This window comes from Oncorhynchus keta, chromosome 9 (assembly GCF_023373465.1).
Source record: "Oncorhynchus keta strain PuntledgeMale-10-30-2019 chromosome 9, Oket_V2, whole genome shotgun sequence".
NCBI classification, from domain to species: Eukaryota; Metazoa; Chordata; class Actinopteri; order Salmoniformes; family Salmonidae; genus Oncorhynchus; species Oncorhynchus keta.
This window is the reverse complement of record NC_068429.1, coordinates 3,680,486-3,697,785: the sequence shown is the minus strand read 5'-3', so window position 1 is coordinate 3,697,785 and position 17,300 is coordinate 3,680,486. Positions and strand designations below refer to the sequence as shown.

The 17,300-nt window shown below is 45.0% G+C and overlaps 1 long non-coding RNA gene across 1 annotated transcript; it reads right to left on the bottom strand.

The window, feature by feature from the left end:
* Positions 1–7,236: 7,236 nt before the first annotated feature.
* Positions 7,237–8,444, bottom strand: LOC127931639 (uncharacterized). Its single transcript, XR_008142069.1, has 3 exons — positions 8,357–8,444; positions 8,163–8,279; positions 7,237–7,616 (listed from the first exon to the last, which is right to left on the bottom strand). It is a non-coding gene; the product is annotated as an uncharacterized LOC127931639 (long non-coding RNA).
* Between the last annotated feature and the right edge of the window lie 8,856 nt (positions 8,445–17,300).

The window sequence follows — 17,300 nt, the reverse complement described above, 5'->3', positions numbered from 1 at the left end:
ATGGGGCTTTATTGGCATGAGAAACGTGTGTTTACAATGGGGCTTTATTGGCATGGGAAACGTGTGTTTACAATGGGGCTTTATTGGCATGGGAAACGTGTGTTTACAAATGGGGCTTTATTGGCATGAGAAACGTGTGTTTACAATGGGGCTTTATTGGCATGAGAAACGTGTGTTTACAATGGGGCTTTATTGGCATGGGAAACGTGTGTTGACATTGGGGCTTTATTGGCATGAGAAACGTGTGTTGACATTGGGGCTTTATTGGCATGGGAAAACGTGTGTTTACAATGGGGCTTTATTGGCATGAGAAACGTGTGTTGACATTGGGGCTTTATTGGCATGAGAAACGTGTGTTTACAATTGGGCTTTATTGGCATGGGAAAAACGTGTGTTTACAATGGGGCTTTATTGGCATGGGAAACGTGTGTTTACAATGGGGCTTTATTGGCATGGGAAACGTGTGTTTACATTGGGGCTTTATTGGCATGGGAAACGTGTGTTTACAATGGGGCTTTATTGGCATGAGAAACGTGTGTTTACAATGGGGCTTTATTGGCAAGGGAAACGTGTGTTTACAATGGGGCTTTATTGGCATGGGAAACGTGTGTTTACAATGGGGCTTTATTGGCATGGGAAACGTGTGTTTACAATGGGGCTTTATTGGCATGAGAAACGTGTGTTTACAATGGGGCTTTATTGGCATGGGAAACGTGTGTTTACAATGGGGCTTTATTGGCATGGGAAACGTGTGTTTACAATGGGGCTTTATTGGCATGGGAAACGTGTGTTTACAATGGGGCTTTATTGGCATGGGAAACGTGTGTTTACAATGGGGCTTTATTGGCATGGGAAACGTGTGTTTACAATGGGGCTTTATTGGCAAGGGAAACGTGTGTTTACAATGGGGCTTTATTGGCAAGGGAAACGTGTGTTTACAATGGAGCTTTATTGGCATGGGAAACGTGTGTTTACAAATGGGGCTTTATTGGCATGAGAAACGTGTGTTTACAATGGGGCTTTATTGGCAAGGGAAACGTGTGTTTACAATGGAGCTTTATTGGCATGGGAAACGTGTGTTTACAAATGGGGCTTTATTGGCATGAGAAACGTGTGTTTACAATGGGGCTTTATTGGCATGAGAAACGTGTGTTTACAATGGGGCTTTATTGGCATGGGAAACGTGTGTTGACATTGGGGCTTTATTGGCATGAGAAACGTGTGTTGACATTGGGGCTTTATTGGCATGGGAAACGTGTGTTTACAATGGGGCTTTATTGGCATGGGAAACGTGTGTTTACATTGGGGCTTTATTGGCATGAGAAACGTGTGTTTACATTGGGGCTTTATTGGCATGAGAAACGTGTGTTTACATTGGGGCTTTATTGGCATGAGAAACGTGTGTTTACATTGGGGCTTTATTGGCATGAGAAACGTGTGTTTACAATGGGGCTTTATTGGCATGGGAAAACTTGTGTTTACAATGGGGCTTTATTGGCATGGGAAACGTGTGTTTACAATGGGGCTTTATTGGCATGGGAAAACATTGTGTTTACAATGGGGCTTTATGGGAAACGTGGCAATGGGGCTTTATTGGCATGGGAAACGTGTGTTTACATTGGGGCTTTATTGGCATGGGAAACGTGTGTTTACAATGGGGCTTTATTGGCATGGGAACCGTGTGTTTACATTGTTTATTTCACTTGCTTTGGCAAAGTGAAAAGACAAAACAGAAACAAACAACTAAATATTGCACTCCAAAAAGATTCACGTGTTATATTATTAGCTATGTACAGTGTTTTTTTTTTTAGCAATGTGCAAGTAGTTGTAGTATGAATAGTAGGGAGAGATAAATAAACAGATCGATATTGCTGGTATTTACAATGTTGTTTGTGTTCCACTGGTTGCCCTTTTCTCATCGCAACCGGCCACATCTTGCTGCTGTGATTGCACACTGTGGTCTTTTGCCTTAATAGATAAGGGACTTTATCCATTTTTGATTTCTTTTCAACATCTTGTTTGGGTCTAGCAGGAGGGTTGGGAAGTTCAGCTCAGTTTCCACCTCGTTTTGTGTGCGCTGTGTCTTCTGTCGAGAGGCAGGTCTATTGCTGCCTCTCACAATAGCAAGGCTATGCTCATAGTCAAGGATGTTCTTAGTTTTGGGTCAGTCACAGTGAGTGGTCAGGTATTCTGCCACTGTATGCTCGCTAAGGGCCAGATAGCATTCTAATGCGCTCTGTTTGTTTTGGTTGACGCTTTCCAATGTGTCATGTAATTATCTGTTTGCTTTCTCATGGTTTGTTTGGTTGGGTCTAATTGTTTTGCTGTCCTGGGGCTATGTGGGGGTCTGTTTTGTCCTTGTGAACAGAGCCCCAGAACCAGCTGGATGACGGGATTCTGGGTTCATCTCTCTGTAGGCGATGGCTCTTTGGTGGAATGTTTGAGCATTGCTTCCTTTTAGGTGGATGTGGACTTGAACATGTTATTTCTGGATTTTGATAACTAGCGGGTATCGGCCTAATTCTGCTCTGCATGCATCGTTCGGGGTTTTGCGTTGTACACAGTATATTTTTTGTGAAATCTTGGTTGGTGAGCGGAACCCCAGACCTCAGACCTAACAACCATAGAGGGCAATGGGTTCTATAACTGATTCTCTCTATCTCTATCTTGTTGCCACTCAGTCCTGTGGGCCTTGTATATTTTTGGCCTCCAGTCGACTGCCATGGAGGATTTAAAGGGATATTGCGAGATGTTCTACTTCCCTAGACTCAGAATGGACTGATTTGCTACTTCCCCCCAGAGTCAAATGAAGTCATGGTTACCATTTTTCTTTTGTCTCTTTGTGGAGTTTTAGGATAATTGAAGTTAGCTTATCGTTAGCTTAGCACAATTGCAGTAGCTAGCTCCTCCAAGAAGCAGTGAAATAGACCTAATTACTCAAGCTGGGTGGTTAGCACTTTGTACTCTATGTATTCAGTAGCCATGAAGTGCTTTGAAAGGTTGGTCATGGCTTACATCAAATCAAATTTTATTTGTCATATGCGCCGACTACAACAGGACCTTACAGTGAAACACTTAATTACAAGCCCTTAACCAACGATGCATTTGTAAGAAAATACCTACAACAAAAAAAGTATTAGATAAGAATAACAAATAATTAAAGAGCAGCAGTAAAGTAACAATAGCGAGGCTATATACAGAGTCAATGTGCGGGGGCACCGGTTAGTCGAGGTAATTGAGGTAATTTGTACATGTTGGTAGAGTTAAAGTGACTATGCATAGATAATAAACAGAGAGTAGCAGCAGCGTAAAGGGGAGTGGGGAGCAATGCAAATAGTTTGAGTAGCCATTTGGTTAGCTGTTCAGGAATCTTATGGATTGGGTCGTCGAAGCTGTTAAGAAGCCTCTTGGACCTAGACTTGGCACTCCGGTACCGCTTGCCATGTGGTAGCAGAGAGAACAGTCTATGACTAGGGTGGTTGTAGTCTTTGACAATTTTTAGGGCCTTCATCTGACCCCGCCTGGTATAGAGGTCCTGGATGGCAGGAAGCTTGACCCCGGTGATGTACTGGGCCATAACCACTACCCTCTGTAGTGCCTTGCGATTGGAGGTTGAGCAGTTGACATACCAGGCAGTAATGCAACCGGTCAGGATGCTCTCGATGGTGCAGCTGTTGAATGTTTGGGGGATTTGGTCCATTCCAAATCTTTTTCTGTCTCCTGAAGGGGAATAGGTTTTGTTGTGCCCTTTTTCACGACTGTCTTGGTGTGTTTCGACCATGATAGTTTGTTGGTGATGACACCAAGGAACTTTGAAACTCTCAACCAGCTCCACTGCAGCCCCGAGTGCTGTTTTAGTGCCAGCATTCGTCTGTGGTGGTATGTAGACAGCTATGAAAAATACAGATAGTGTGGTCCATTGCTTATCATGAGATACTCTACCTCAGACAAGCAAGGCCTCGAGACTTCCTTAGATATCGTGCACCAGCTTTTGTTTACATATATGCATAGGCCCCCGCCCCTCTTCTTACCAGAGGCTGCTGTTCTATCCTGCCGATAGAGTGTATAACCCACCAGCTGTATATTCTTAATGTCGTCGTTCAGCCGCGACTCGGTGAAACATAAGATATTACAGTTTTTAATGTCCCGTTGGTAGGATATACGTGCTTTCGGCTTGTCCTATTTATTTTCCAGCGATTGTACGTTAGCTAGCAGGACGGAAGGCAAAGGCAGATTAGCCACATATCGTCTGATCCTCACAAGGCATCATCCTGATCTTTACATCTCAGTTTCCTTCTCCAGCGAGTGACGGGATCTGGTCGGGTGTCTGTAGTATCTCCCTCCCCTCCGACTCGTTGAAGGAAAAACTCTTTGTCTAATCTGAGGTGAGTAATCACAGTTCTGATGTCCAGAAGCTCTTTTTGGTCATAAGAGACGGTAGCAGCAACATTATGTACAAAATAAGTTACGAACAACGCGGAAAACAAAATTAACAAAATAGGATGGTTGTTTTAAGAGACGATAAGACGGAAGCCATTGCCTCCAACATCATCAACCAGGAAACCCTGGATCCACTCTAAACCACACCAACACATCCACAGATGATCCACACTGCCTGGTTGCCTGGCTGAATTCCTAAACTGGAGTACCTGGATGGGAGACCAGATGCTACTGGAAGTGGTGTTGGAGGGCCAGTAGGATGCACTCCCTGGTCAGTCCCAGGATGGGAGACCAAATGCTGCTGGAAGTGGTGTTGGAGGGCCAGTAGGATGCACTCCCTGGTCAGTCCCTGGATGGGAGACCAGATGCTGCTGGATGTGGTGTTGAAGGGCCAGTAGGAGGCACTCCCTGGTCAGTCCCTGGATGGGAGACCAGATGCTACTGGAAGTGGTGTTGGAGGGCCAGTAGGATGCACTCCCTGGTCAGTCCCTGGATGGGAGACCAGATGCTGCTGGATGTGGTGTTGAAGGGCCAGTAGGAGGCACTCCCTGGTCAGTCCCTGGATGGGAGACCAGATGCTGCTGGATGTGGTGTTGAAGGGCCAGTAGGAGGCACTCCCTGGTCAGTCCCTGGATGGGGGACCAGATGCTGCTGGAAGTGGTGTTGGAGGGCCAGTAGGAGGCACTCCCTGGTCAGTCCCTGGATGGGAGACCAGATGCTGCTGGAAGTGGTGTTGGAGGGCCAGTAGGAGGCACTCCCTGGTCAGTCCCTGGATGGGAGACCAGATGCTGCTGGAAGTGGTGTTGGAGGGCCAGTAGGAGGCACTCCCTGGTCAGTCCCTGGATGGGAGACCAGATGCTGCTGGAAGTGGTGTTGGAGGGCCAGTAGGAGGCACTCCCTGGTCAGTCCCTGGATGGGAGACCAGATGCTACTGGAAGTGGTGTTGGAGGGCCACTAGGAGGCACTCCCTGGTCAGTCCCTGGATGGGAGACCAGATGCTGCTGGATGTGGTGTTGGAGGGCCAGTAGGAGACACTCCCTGGTCAGTCCCTGGATGGGAGACCAGATGCTGCTGGATGTGGTGTGTTGGACGGCCAGTAGGAGGCACTCTTCCCTCTGGTCCAAAAAAATATCCCAATGCCCCAGGGCAGTGCCCTGTGTTGGGCTGCCATGTGTAGGGTGCCGTCTTTCGGATGGGACGTTAAATGGGTGTCCTGACTCTCTGAGGTCATTAAAGATCCCATGACACTTATCGTAAGAGTAGGGGTGTTAACCCCGGTGTCCTGGCTAAATTGCCAATCTGGCCCTCAAAGCATCACGGTCACCTAATAATCCGCAATTTACAATTGGCTCGTTCATCGCCCTCCTCTCCCCTGTAACTATTCCCCAGGTCGTTGCTGTAAATGAAAATGTGTTCTCAGTTAATTTACCTGGTAAAATAAGGATTAATTCAAATAAATAAATAAAACAGTCACTTTATCCCTACCTACATGTACAAATGACCTTGATTATCTTGTACATTGACTCAGTACCGGTACCCCCTGTATATAGCCTCCACATTGACTCTGTACCGGTACCCCCTGTATATAGCCTCCACATTGACTCAGTACCGGTACACCCTGTATATAGCCTCCACATTGACTCAGTACCGGTACACCCTGTATACAGCCTCCACATTGACTCAGTACCGGTACACCCTGTATACAGCCTCCACATTGACTCTGTACCGGTACCCCCTGTATATAGCCTCCACATTGACTCAGTACCGGTACACCCTGTATATAGCCTCCACATTGACTCAGTACCGGTACACCCTGTATACAGCCTCCACATTGACTCAGTACCGATACAGCCTGTATACAGCCTCCACATTGACTCAGTACCGGTAGACCCTGTATATAGCCTCCACATTGACTCTGTACCGTAACACCCTGTATATAGCCTCCCCATTGACTCTGTACCGGTACACCCTGTATATAGTCTCCACATTGACTCTGTACCGTAATACTCTGTATATAGCCTCCACATTGACTCTGTACCGGTACACCCTGTATATAGCCTCCACATTGACTCTGTACCGTAACACCCTGTATATAGCCTCCACATTGACTCTGTACCGTAACACCCTGTATATAGCCTCCACATTGACTCTGTACCGTAACACCCTGTATATAGCCTCCACATTGACTCTGTACCGTAATACCCTGTATATAGCCTCCACATTGACTCTGTACCGTAATACCCTGTATATAGCCTCCACATTGACTCTGTACCGGTACCCCCTGTATATAGCCTCCACATTGACTCTGTACCGTAACACCCTGTATATAGCCTCCACATTGACTCTGTACCGTAACACCCTGTATATAGCCTCCACATTGACTCTGTACCGTAACACCCTGTATGTAGCCTCCACATTGACTCTGTACCGTAACACCCTGTATATAGCCTCCACATTGACTCTGTACCGTAACACCCTGTATATAGCCTCCACATTGACTCTGTACCGTAACACCCTGTATATAGCCTCCACATTGACTCTGTACCGTAATACCCTGTATATAGCCTCCACATTGACTCTGTACCGTAACACCCTGTATATAGCCTCCACATTGACTCTGTACCGTAACACCCTGTATATAGCCTCCACATTGACTCAGTACCGGTACACCCTGTATATAGCCTCCACATTGACTCTGTACCGTAACACCCTGTATATAGCCTCCACATTGATTCTGTACTGGTACCCCTGTATATAGCCTTCACATTGACTCTGTACCGTAACACCCTGTATATAGCCTCCACATTGACTCTGTACCGTAACACCCTGTATATAGCCTCCACATTGACTCTGTACCGGTACCCCCTGTATATAGCCTCCACATTGACTCTGTACTGGTACACCCTGTATATAGCCTCCACATTGACTCTGTACCGTAACACCCTGTATATAGCCTCCACATTGACTCTGTACTGGTACACCCTGTATATAGCCTCCACATTGACTCTGTACCGGTACACCCTGTATATAGCCTCCACATTGACTCTGTACCGTAACACCCTGTATATAGCCTCCACATTGACTCTGTACTGGTACACCCTGTATATAGCCTCCACATTGACTCTGTACCGGTACCCCCTGTATATAGCCTCCACATTGACTCTGTACCGGTACCCCTGTATATAGCCTCCACATTGACTCTGTACTGGTACCCCTGTATATAGCCTCCACATTGACTCTGTACCGTAACACCCTGTATATAGCCTCCACATTGACTCTGTACCGTAACACCCTGTATATAGCCTCCACATTGACTCTGTACCGGTACCCCTGTATATAGCCTCCACATTGACTCTGTACCGGTACCCCCTGTATATAGCCTCCACATTGACTCTGTACCGGTACCCCTGTATATAGCCTCCACATTGACTCTGTACCGTAATACCCTGTATATAGCCTCCACATTGACTCTTTACCGTAACACCCTGTATATAGCCTCCACATTGACTCTGTACCGTAATACCCTGTATATAGCCTCCACATTGACTCTGTACCGTAATACCCTGTATATAGCCTCCACATTGACTCTGTACCGTAATACCCTGTATATAGCCTCCACATTGACTCTGTACCGGTACCCCCTTTATATAGCCTCCACATTGACTGTGTACCGTAACACCCTGTATATAGCCTCCACATTGACTCTGTACCGTACGTAACACCCTGTATATAGCCTCCACATTGACTCTGTACCGTAACACCCTGTATATAGCCTCCACATTGACTCTGTACCGTAATACCCTGTATATAGCCTCCACATTGACTCTGTACCGGTACCCCTGTATATAGCCTCCACATTAACTCTGTACCGTAATACCCTGTATATAGCCTCCACATTGACTCTGTACCGTAACACCCTGTATATAGCCTCCACATTGACTCTGTACCGTAACACCCTGTATATAGCCTCCACATTGACTCTGTACCGTAATACCCTGTATATAGCCTCCACATTGTTATTTAACTTTTTTTTGAATAAAAGTTCAATATAAAATTGTATTGTGTTACTTTTTTCATTGTTTTACTTTATTTAGTACATTTTTTATATTTTTAATATATTTTGATTTAGTAAGTATTTTCTTAACTATTTATTGAACTGCATCGTTGGTTAAGAGCTTGTAAGTGAGAAGTTCACGGTAAAGTCTACATCTGTTCCATATGCGTATGTGACAAAATAAAGTTTAATTTGATTCTTTACAAGTGTATCTGAAACTGAAGTTATTTAAACAAATAAAAATCCTCCAAAGTAGGCATTTCATTAATACGACGTTGTTGCACGGATATGCTGAGACTTCTCAAGTCAACACAGCAAGCCAGTCAATATGCAACAAGCCTGTATTGACACTGTTTAAAACAATAACTATTGTCCTTCAGGAGAAATGCCATAGCCTGCGCCTCAATTTGCAAATAAAACAACCTCGTGTTCCCTTCACAAACAGTGGTAAACTAAACAGTCCATCCCTTTCCAAACCTTTCCATAACAGAAACATTCCTCAGATGCCTTTAAGACTTTTTATTCGTCCTTCATGACTTCCGTGTTTTATTCCACCCATGGTTAATTCACTGATCATGTGGGTCTGAATCGCCAGCCTGTCCATATAATACGTCCTTTATTGCCTTTTAGGACTCGTGTCCATACGTCCATGATGAGGTCAGCATGGAATAACTTTCACACGCAATAGGCGAGCTTAACAACACTGACATGTTGCTTTTCTAGAGTTATTGGACCACTGAGAATCTTTTTTGTCTATTTCACCCCAAAAAAAAAAGAAAAACGGAGAGAGAAAGGACACGTCACCAGTCACGTTGATCCATGGAAATGTCTCCTGACGTAGGTAGTTTCTGGAAATGTCTCCTGACGTAGGTAGTTTCTGGAAATGTCTCCTGACGTAGGTAGTTTCTGGAAATGTCTCCTGACGTAGGTAGTTTCTGGAAATGTCTCCTTACGTAGGTAGTTTCTGGAAATGTCTCCTGACGTAGGTAGTTTCTGGAAATGTCTCCTGACGTAGGTAGTTTCTGGAAATGTCTCCTGACGTAGGTAGTTTCTGGAAATGTCTCCTGACGTAGGTAGTTTCTGGAAATGTCTCCTGACGTAGGTAGTTTCTGGAAATGTCTCCTGACGTAGGTAGTTTCTGGAAATGTCTCCTGACGTAGGTAGTTTCTGGAAATGTCTCCTGACGTAGGTAGTTTCTGGAAATGTCTCCTGACGTAGGTAGTTTCTGGAAATGTCTCCTGACGTAGGTAGTTTCTGGAAATGTCTCCTGACGTTTCTGGAAATGTCTCCTGACGTAGGTAGTTTCTGGAAATGTCTCCTGACGTAGGTAGTTTCTGGAAATGTCTCCTGACGTAGGTAGTTTCTGGAAATGTCTCCTGACGTAGGTAGTTTCTGGAAATGTCTCCTGACGTAGGTAGTTTCTGGAAATGTCTCCTGAGGAAATGTCTCCTGACGTAGGTAGTTTCTGGAAATGTCTCCTGACGTAGGTAGTTTCTGGAAATGTCTCCTGAAAAATGTCTCCTGACGTAGGTAGTTTCTGGAAATGTCTCCTGACGTAGGTAGTTTCTGGAAATGTCTCCTGACGTAGGTAGTTTCTGGAAATGTCTCCTGACGTAGGTAGTTTCTGGAAATGTCTCCTGACGTAGGTAGTTTCTGGAAATGTCTCCTGACGTAGGTAGTTTCTGGAAATGTCTCCTGACGTAGGTAGTTTCTGGAAATGTCTCCTGACGTAGGTAGTTTCTGGAAATGTCTCCTGACGTAGGTAGTTTCTGGAAATGTCTCCTGACGTAGGTAGTTTCTGGAAATGTCTCCTGAGGGTAGTTTCTGGAAATGTCTCCTGACGTAGGTAGTTTCTGGAAATGTCTCCTGACGTAGGTAGTTTCTGGAAATGTCTCCTGACGTAGGTAGTTTCTGGAAATGTCTCCTGACGTAGGTAGTTTCTGGAAATGTCTCCTGACGAGGTAGTTTCTGGAAATGTCTCCTGAGGGTAGTTTCTGGAAATGTCTCCTGACGTAGGTAGTTTCTGTGTCTCCTGACGTAGGTAGTTTCTGGAAATGTCTCCTGACGTAGGTAGTTTCTGGAAATGTCTCCTGACGTAGGTAGTTTCTGGAAATGTCTCCTGACGTAGGTAGTTTCTGGAAATGTCTCCTGATGTTTCTGGAAATGTCTCTGACGTAGGTAGTTTCTGGAAATGTCTCCTGACGTAGGTAGTTTCTGGAAATGTCTCCTGACGTAGGTAGTTTCTGTGTCTCCTGACGGGTAGTTTCTGGAAATGTCTCCTGACGTAGGTAGTTTCTGGAAATGTCTCCTGACGTAGGTAGTTTCTGGAAATGTCTCCTGACGTAGGTAGTTTCTGGAAATGTCTCCTGACGTAGGTAGTTTCTGGAAATGTCTCCTGACGTAGGTAGTTTCTGGAAATGTCTCCTGACGTAGGTAGTTTCTGGAAATGTCTCCTGACGTAGGTAGTTTCTGGAAATGTCTCCTGACGTAGGTAGTTTCTGGAAATGTCTCCTGACGTAGGTAGTTTCTGGAAATGTCTCCTGACGTAGGTAGTTTCTGGAAATGTCTCCTGAGGGTAGTTTCTGGAAATGTCTCCTGACGTAGGTAGTTTCTGGAAATGTCTCCTGACGTAGGTAGTTTCTGGAAATGTCTCCTGACGTAGGTAGTTTCTGGAAATGTCTCCTGACGTAGGTAGTTTCTGGAAATGTCTCCTGACGTAGTTTCTGGAAATGTTTCTGGTAGTTTCTGGAAATGTCTCCTGACGTAGGTAGTTTCTGGAAATGTCTCCTGACGTAGGTAGTTTCTGGAAATGTCTCCTGACGTAGGTAGTTTCTGGAAATGTCTCCTGACGTAGGTAGTTTCTGGAAATGTCTCCTGACGTAGGTAGTTTCTGGAAATGTCTCCTGACGTAGGTAGTTTCTGGAAATGTCTCCTGACGTAGGTAGTTTCTGGAAATGTCTCCTGACGTAGGTAGTTTCTGGAAATGTCTCCTGACGTAGGTAGTTTCTGGAAATGTCTCCTGACGTAGGTAGTTTCTGGAAATGTCTCCTGAAAGTTTCTGGAAATGTCTCCTGACGTAGGTAGTTTCTGGAAATGTCTCCTGACGTAGGTAGTTTCTGGAAATGTCTCCTGACGTAGGTAGTTTCTGGAAATGTCTCCTGACGTAGGTAGTTTCTGGAAATGTCTCCTGAGTTTTCTGGAAATGTCTCCTGACGTAGGTAGTTTCTGGAAATGTCTCCTGACGTAGGTAGTTTCTGGAAATGTCTCCTGACGTAGGTAGTTTCTGGAAATGTCTCCTGACGTAGGTAGTTTCTGGAAATGTCTCCTGACGTAGGTAGTTTCTGGAAATGTCTCCTGACGTAGGTAGTTTCTGGAAATGTCTCCTGACGTAGGTAGTTTCTGGAAATGTCTCCTGACGTAGGTAGTTTCTGGAAATGTCTCCTGACGTAGGTAGTTTCTGTGTCTCCTGACGTAGGTAGTTTCTGGAAATGTCTCCTGACGTGGTAGTTTCTGGAAATGTCTCCTGACGTAGGTAGTTTCTGGAAATGTCTCCTGACGTAGGTAGTTTCTGGAAATGTCTCCTGACGTAGGTAGTTTCTGGAAATGTCTCCTGACGTAGGTAGTTTCTGGAAATGTCTCCTGAGGTAGTTTCTGGAAATGTCTCCTGACGTAGGTAGTTTCTGGAAATGTCTCCTGACGTAGGTAGTTTCTGGAAATGTCTCCTGACGTAGGTAGTTTCTGGAAATGTCTCCTGACGTAGGTAGTTTCTGGAAATGTCTCCTGACGTAGGTAGTTTCTGGAAATGTCTCCTGACGTAGGTAGTTTCTGGAAATGTCTCCTGACGTAGGTAGTTTCTGGAAATGTCTCCTGGAAATGTCTCCTGACGTAGGTAGTTTCTGGAAATGTCTCCTGACGTAGGTAGTTTCTGGAAATGTCTCCTGACGTAGGTAGTTTCTGGAAATGTCTCCTGACGTAGGTAGTTTCTGGAAATGTCTCCTGACGTGGTAGTTTCTGGAAATGTCTCCTGGTAGTTTCTGGAAATGTCTCCTGACGTAGGTAGACGTAGTTTCTGGAAATGTCTCCTGACGTAGGTAGTTTCTGGAAATGTCTCCTGACGTAGGTAGTTTCTGGAAATGTCTCCTGACGTAGGTAGTTTCTGGAAATGTCTCCTGACGTAGGTAGTTTCTGGAAATGTCTCCTGGAAATGTTTCTGGAAATGTCTCCTGACGTAGGTAGTTTCTGGAAATGTCTCCTGACGTAGGTAGTTTCTGGAAATGTCTCCTGTTTCTGGAAATGTCTCCTGACGTAGGTAGTTTCTGGAAATGTCTCCTGACGTAGGTAGTTTCTGGAAATGTCTCCTGACGTAGGTAGTTTCTGGAAATGTCTCCTGACGTAGGTAGTTTCTGGAAATGTCTCCTGACGTAGGTAGTTTCTGGAAATGTCTCCTGACGTAGGTAGTTTCTGGAAATGTCTCCTGACGTAGGTAGTTTCTGGAAATGTCTCCTGACGTAGGTAGTTTCTGGAAATGTCTCTCTGGTAGTTTCTGGAAATGTCTCCTGACGTAGGTAGTTTCTGGAAATGTCTCCTGACGTAGGTAGTTTCTGGAAATGTCTCCTGACGTAGGTAGTTTCTGGAAATGTCTCCTGACGTAGGTAGTTTCTGGAAATGTCTCCTGACGTAGGTAGTTTCTGGAAATGTCTCCTGACGTAGGTAGTTTCTGGAAATGTCTCCTGACGTAGGTAGTTTCTCCTGGAAATGTCTCCTGACGTAGGTAGTTTCTGGAAATGTCTCCTGTAGTTTCTGTTTTTCTGGAAATGTCTCTCCTAGTTTCTGGAAATGTCGTAGGTAGTTTCTGGAAATGTCTCCTGACGTAGGTAGTTTCTGGAAATGTCTCCTGACGTAGGTAGTTTCTGGAAATGTCTCCTGACGTAGGTAGTTTCTGGAAATGTCTCCTGACGTAGGTAGTTTCTGGAAATGTCTCCTGACGTAGGTAGTTTCTGGAAATGTCTCCTGACGTAGGTAGTTTCTGGAAATGTCTCCTGACGTAGGTAGTTTCTGGAAATGTCTCCTGAAAGTTTCTGTGTCTCCTGACGTAGGTAGTTTCTGGAAATGTCTCCTAGTTTCTGGAAATGTCTCCTGACGTAGGTAGTTTCTGGAAATGTCTCCTGACGTAGGTAGTTTCTGGAAATGTCTCCTGACGTAGGTAGTTTCTGGAAATGTCTCCTGTAGTTTCTGGAAATGCCTCTGACGTAGGTAGTTTCTGGAAATGTCTCCTGACGTAGGTAGTTTCTGGAAGTTTCTGGAAATGTCTCCTGACGTAGGTAGTTTCTGGAAATGTCTCCTGAGTAGTTTCTGGAAATGTCTCCTGACGTAGGTAGTTTCTGGAAATGTCTCCTGACGGGTAGTTTCTGGAAATGTCTCCTGACGTAGGTAGTTTCTGGAAATGTCTCCTGACGTAGGTAGTTTCTGGAAATGTCTCCTGACGTAGGTAGTTTCTGTCTCCTGAAATGTCTCCGTAGGTAGTTTCTGGAAATGTCTCCTGACGTAGGTAGTTTCTGGAAATGTCTCCTGACGTAGGTAGTTTCTGGAAATGTCTGGAAGTTTCTGGATGTCTCCTGACGTAGGTAGTTTCTGGAAATGTCTCCTGACGTAGGTAGTTTCTGGAAATGTCTCCGTGGTAGTTTCTGGAAATGTCTCCTGAGGGTAGTTTCTCCTGGAAAAATGTCTCCTGACGTAGGTAGTTTCTGGAAATGTCTCCTGACGTAGGTAGTTTCTGGAAATGTCTCCTGACGTAGGTAGTTTCTGGAAATGTCTCCTGACGTAGGTAGTTTCTGGAAATGTCTCCTGACGTAGGTAGTTTCTGGAAATGTCTCCTGACGTAGGTAGTTTCTGGAAATGTCTCCTGACGTAGGTAGTTTCTGGAAATGTCTCCTGACGTAGGTAGTTTCTGGAAATGTCTCCTGACGTAGGTAGTTTCTGGAAATGTCTCCTGACGTAGGTAGTTTCTGGAAATGTCTCCTGACGTAGGTAGTTTCTGTGTCTCCTGAGTTTTTCTGGAAATGTCTCCTGACGTAGGTAGTTTCTGGTAAAATGTCTCCTGACGTAGGTAGTTTCTGGAAATGTCTCCTGACGTAGGTAGTTTCTGGAAATGTCTCCTGGTAGTTTCTGTAAATGTCTCCTGTAGTAGTTTCTGGAAATGTCTCCTGACGTAGGTAGTTTCTGGAAATGTCTCCTGACGTAGGTAGTTTCTGGAAATGTCTGGAAATGTCTCCTGACGTAGGTAGTTTCTGGAAATGTCTCCTGACGTAGGTAGTTTCTGGAAATGTCTCCTGACGTAGGTAGTTTCTGGAAATGTCTCCTGACGTAGGTAGTTTCTGGAAATGTCTCCTGACGTAGGTAGTTTCTGGAAATGTCTCCTGACGTAGGTAGTTTCTGGAAATGTCTCCTGACGTAGGTAGTTTCTGGAAATGTCTCCTGACGTAGGTAGTTTCTGGAAATGTCTCCTGACGTAGGTAGTTTCTGGAAATGTTTCTGGTAGTTTCTGGAAATGTCTCCTGACGTAGGTAGTTTCTGGAAATGTCTCCTGACGTAGGTAGTTTCTGGAAATGTCTCCTGACGTAGGTAGTTTCTGGAAATGTCTCCTGTCTGGAAATGTCTCCTGACGTAGGTAGTTTCTGTAGTTTCTGGAAATGTCTCCTGACGTAGGTAGTTTCTGGAAATGTCTCCTGACGTAGGTAGTTTCTGGAAATGTCTCCTGACGTAGGTAGTTTCTGGAAATGTCTCCTGACGTAGGTAGTTTCTGGAAATGTCTCCTGACGTAGGTAGTTTCTGGAGTTTCTAGTTTCTGGAAATGTCTCCTGACGTAGGTAGTTTCTGGAAATGTCTCCTGACGTAGTTTCTGGAAATGGTAGTTTCTGGAAATGTCTCCTGACGTAGGTAGTTTCTGGAAATGTCTCCTGGAAAATGTCTCCTGACGTAGGTAGTTTCTGGAAATGTCTCCTGACGTAGGTAGTTTCTGGAAATGTCTCCTGACGTAGGTAGTTTCTGGAAATGTCTCCTGAGTTAGTTTCTGGAAATGTCTCCTGACGTAGGTAGTTTCTGGAAATGTCTCCTGACGTAGGTAGTTTCTGGAAATGTCTCCTGACGTAGGTAGTTTCTGGAAATGTCTCCTGACGTAGGTAGTTTCTGGAAATGTCTCCTGACGTAGGTAGTTTCTGGAAATGTCTCCTGACGTAGGTAGTTTCTGGAAATGTCTCCTGACGTAGGTAGTTTCTGGAAATGTCTCCTGACGTAGGTAGTTTCTGGAAATGTCTCCTGACGTAGGTAGTTTCTGGAAATGTCTCCTGACGTAGGTAGTTTCTGGAAATGTCTCCTGACGTAGGTAGTTTCTGGAAATAGTTTCTGGAAATGTCTCCTGACGTAGGTAGTTTCTGGAAATGTCTCCTGACGTTTTTCTGGAAATGTCTCCTGACGTAGGTAGTTTCTGGAAATGTCTCCTGACGTAGGTAGTTTCTGGAAATGTCTCCTGACGTAGGTAGTTTCTGGAAATGTCTCCTGACGTAGGTAGTTTCTGGAAATGTCTCCTGACGTAGGTAGTTTCTGGAAATGTCTCCTGACGTAGGTAGTTTCTGGAAATGTCTCTGACGTAGGTAGTTTCTGGAAATGTCTCCTGACGTAGGTAGTTTCTGGAAATGTCTCCTGACGTAGGTAGTTTCTGGAAATGTCTCCTGACGTAGGTAGTTTCTGGAAATGTCTCCTGACGTAGGTAGTTTCTGGAAATGTCTCCTGACGTAGGTAGTTTCTGGAAATGTCTCCTGACGTAGGTAGTTTCTGGAAATGTCTCCTGACGTAGGTAGTTTCTGGAAATGTCTCCTGAGTTTCTGGAAATGTCTCCTGACGTAGGTAGGTAGTTTCTGGAAATGTCTCCTGACGTAGGTAGTTTCTGGAAATGTCTCCTGACGTAGGTAGTTTCTGGAAATGTCTCCTGACGTAGGTAGTTTCTGGAAATGTCTCCTGACGTAGGTAGTTTCTGGAAATGTCTCCTGACGTAGGTAGTTTCTGGAAATGTCTCCTGACGTAGGTTTCTGGAAATGTTTCTGGAAATGTCTCCTGACGTAGGTAGTTTCTGGAAATGTCTCCTGACGTAGGTAGTTTCTGGAAATGTCTCCTGACGTAGGTAGTTTCTGGAAATGTCTCCTGACGTAGGTAGTTTCTGGAAATGTCTCCTGACGTAGGTAGTTTCTGGAAATGTCTCCTGACGTAGGTAGTTTCTGGAAATGTCTCCTGACGTAGGTAGTTTCTGGAAATGTCTCCTGACGTAGGTAGTTTCTGGAAATGTCTCCTGACGGGTAGTTTCTGGTCTCCTGACGTAATGTCTCCTGACGTAGGTAGTTTCTGGAAATGTCTCCTGACGTAGGTAGTTTCTGGAAATGTCTCCTGACGTAGTTTCTGTAGTTTTTCTGGAAATGTCTCCTGACGTAGGTAGTTTCTGGAAATGTCTCCTGACGTAGGTAGTTTCTGGAAATGTCTCCTGACGAGGTAGTTTCTGGAAATGTCTCCTGACGTAGGTAGTTTCTGGAAATGTCTCCTGACGTAGGTAGTTTCTGGAAATGTCTCCTGACGTAGGTAGTTTCTGGAAATGTCTCCTGACGTAGGTAGTTTCTGGAAATGTCTCCTGACGTAGGTAGTTTCTGGAAATGTCTCCTGACGTAGGTAGTTTCTGGAAATGTCTCCTGACGTAGGTAAATGTTTCTAGTTTCTGGAAATGTCTCCTGACGTAGGTAGTTTCTGGAAATGTCTCCTGACG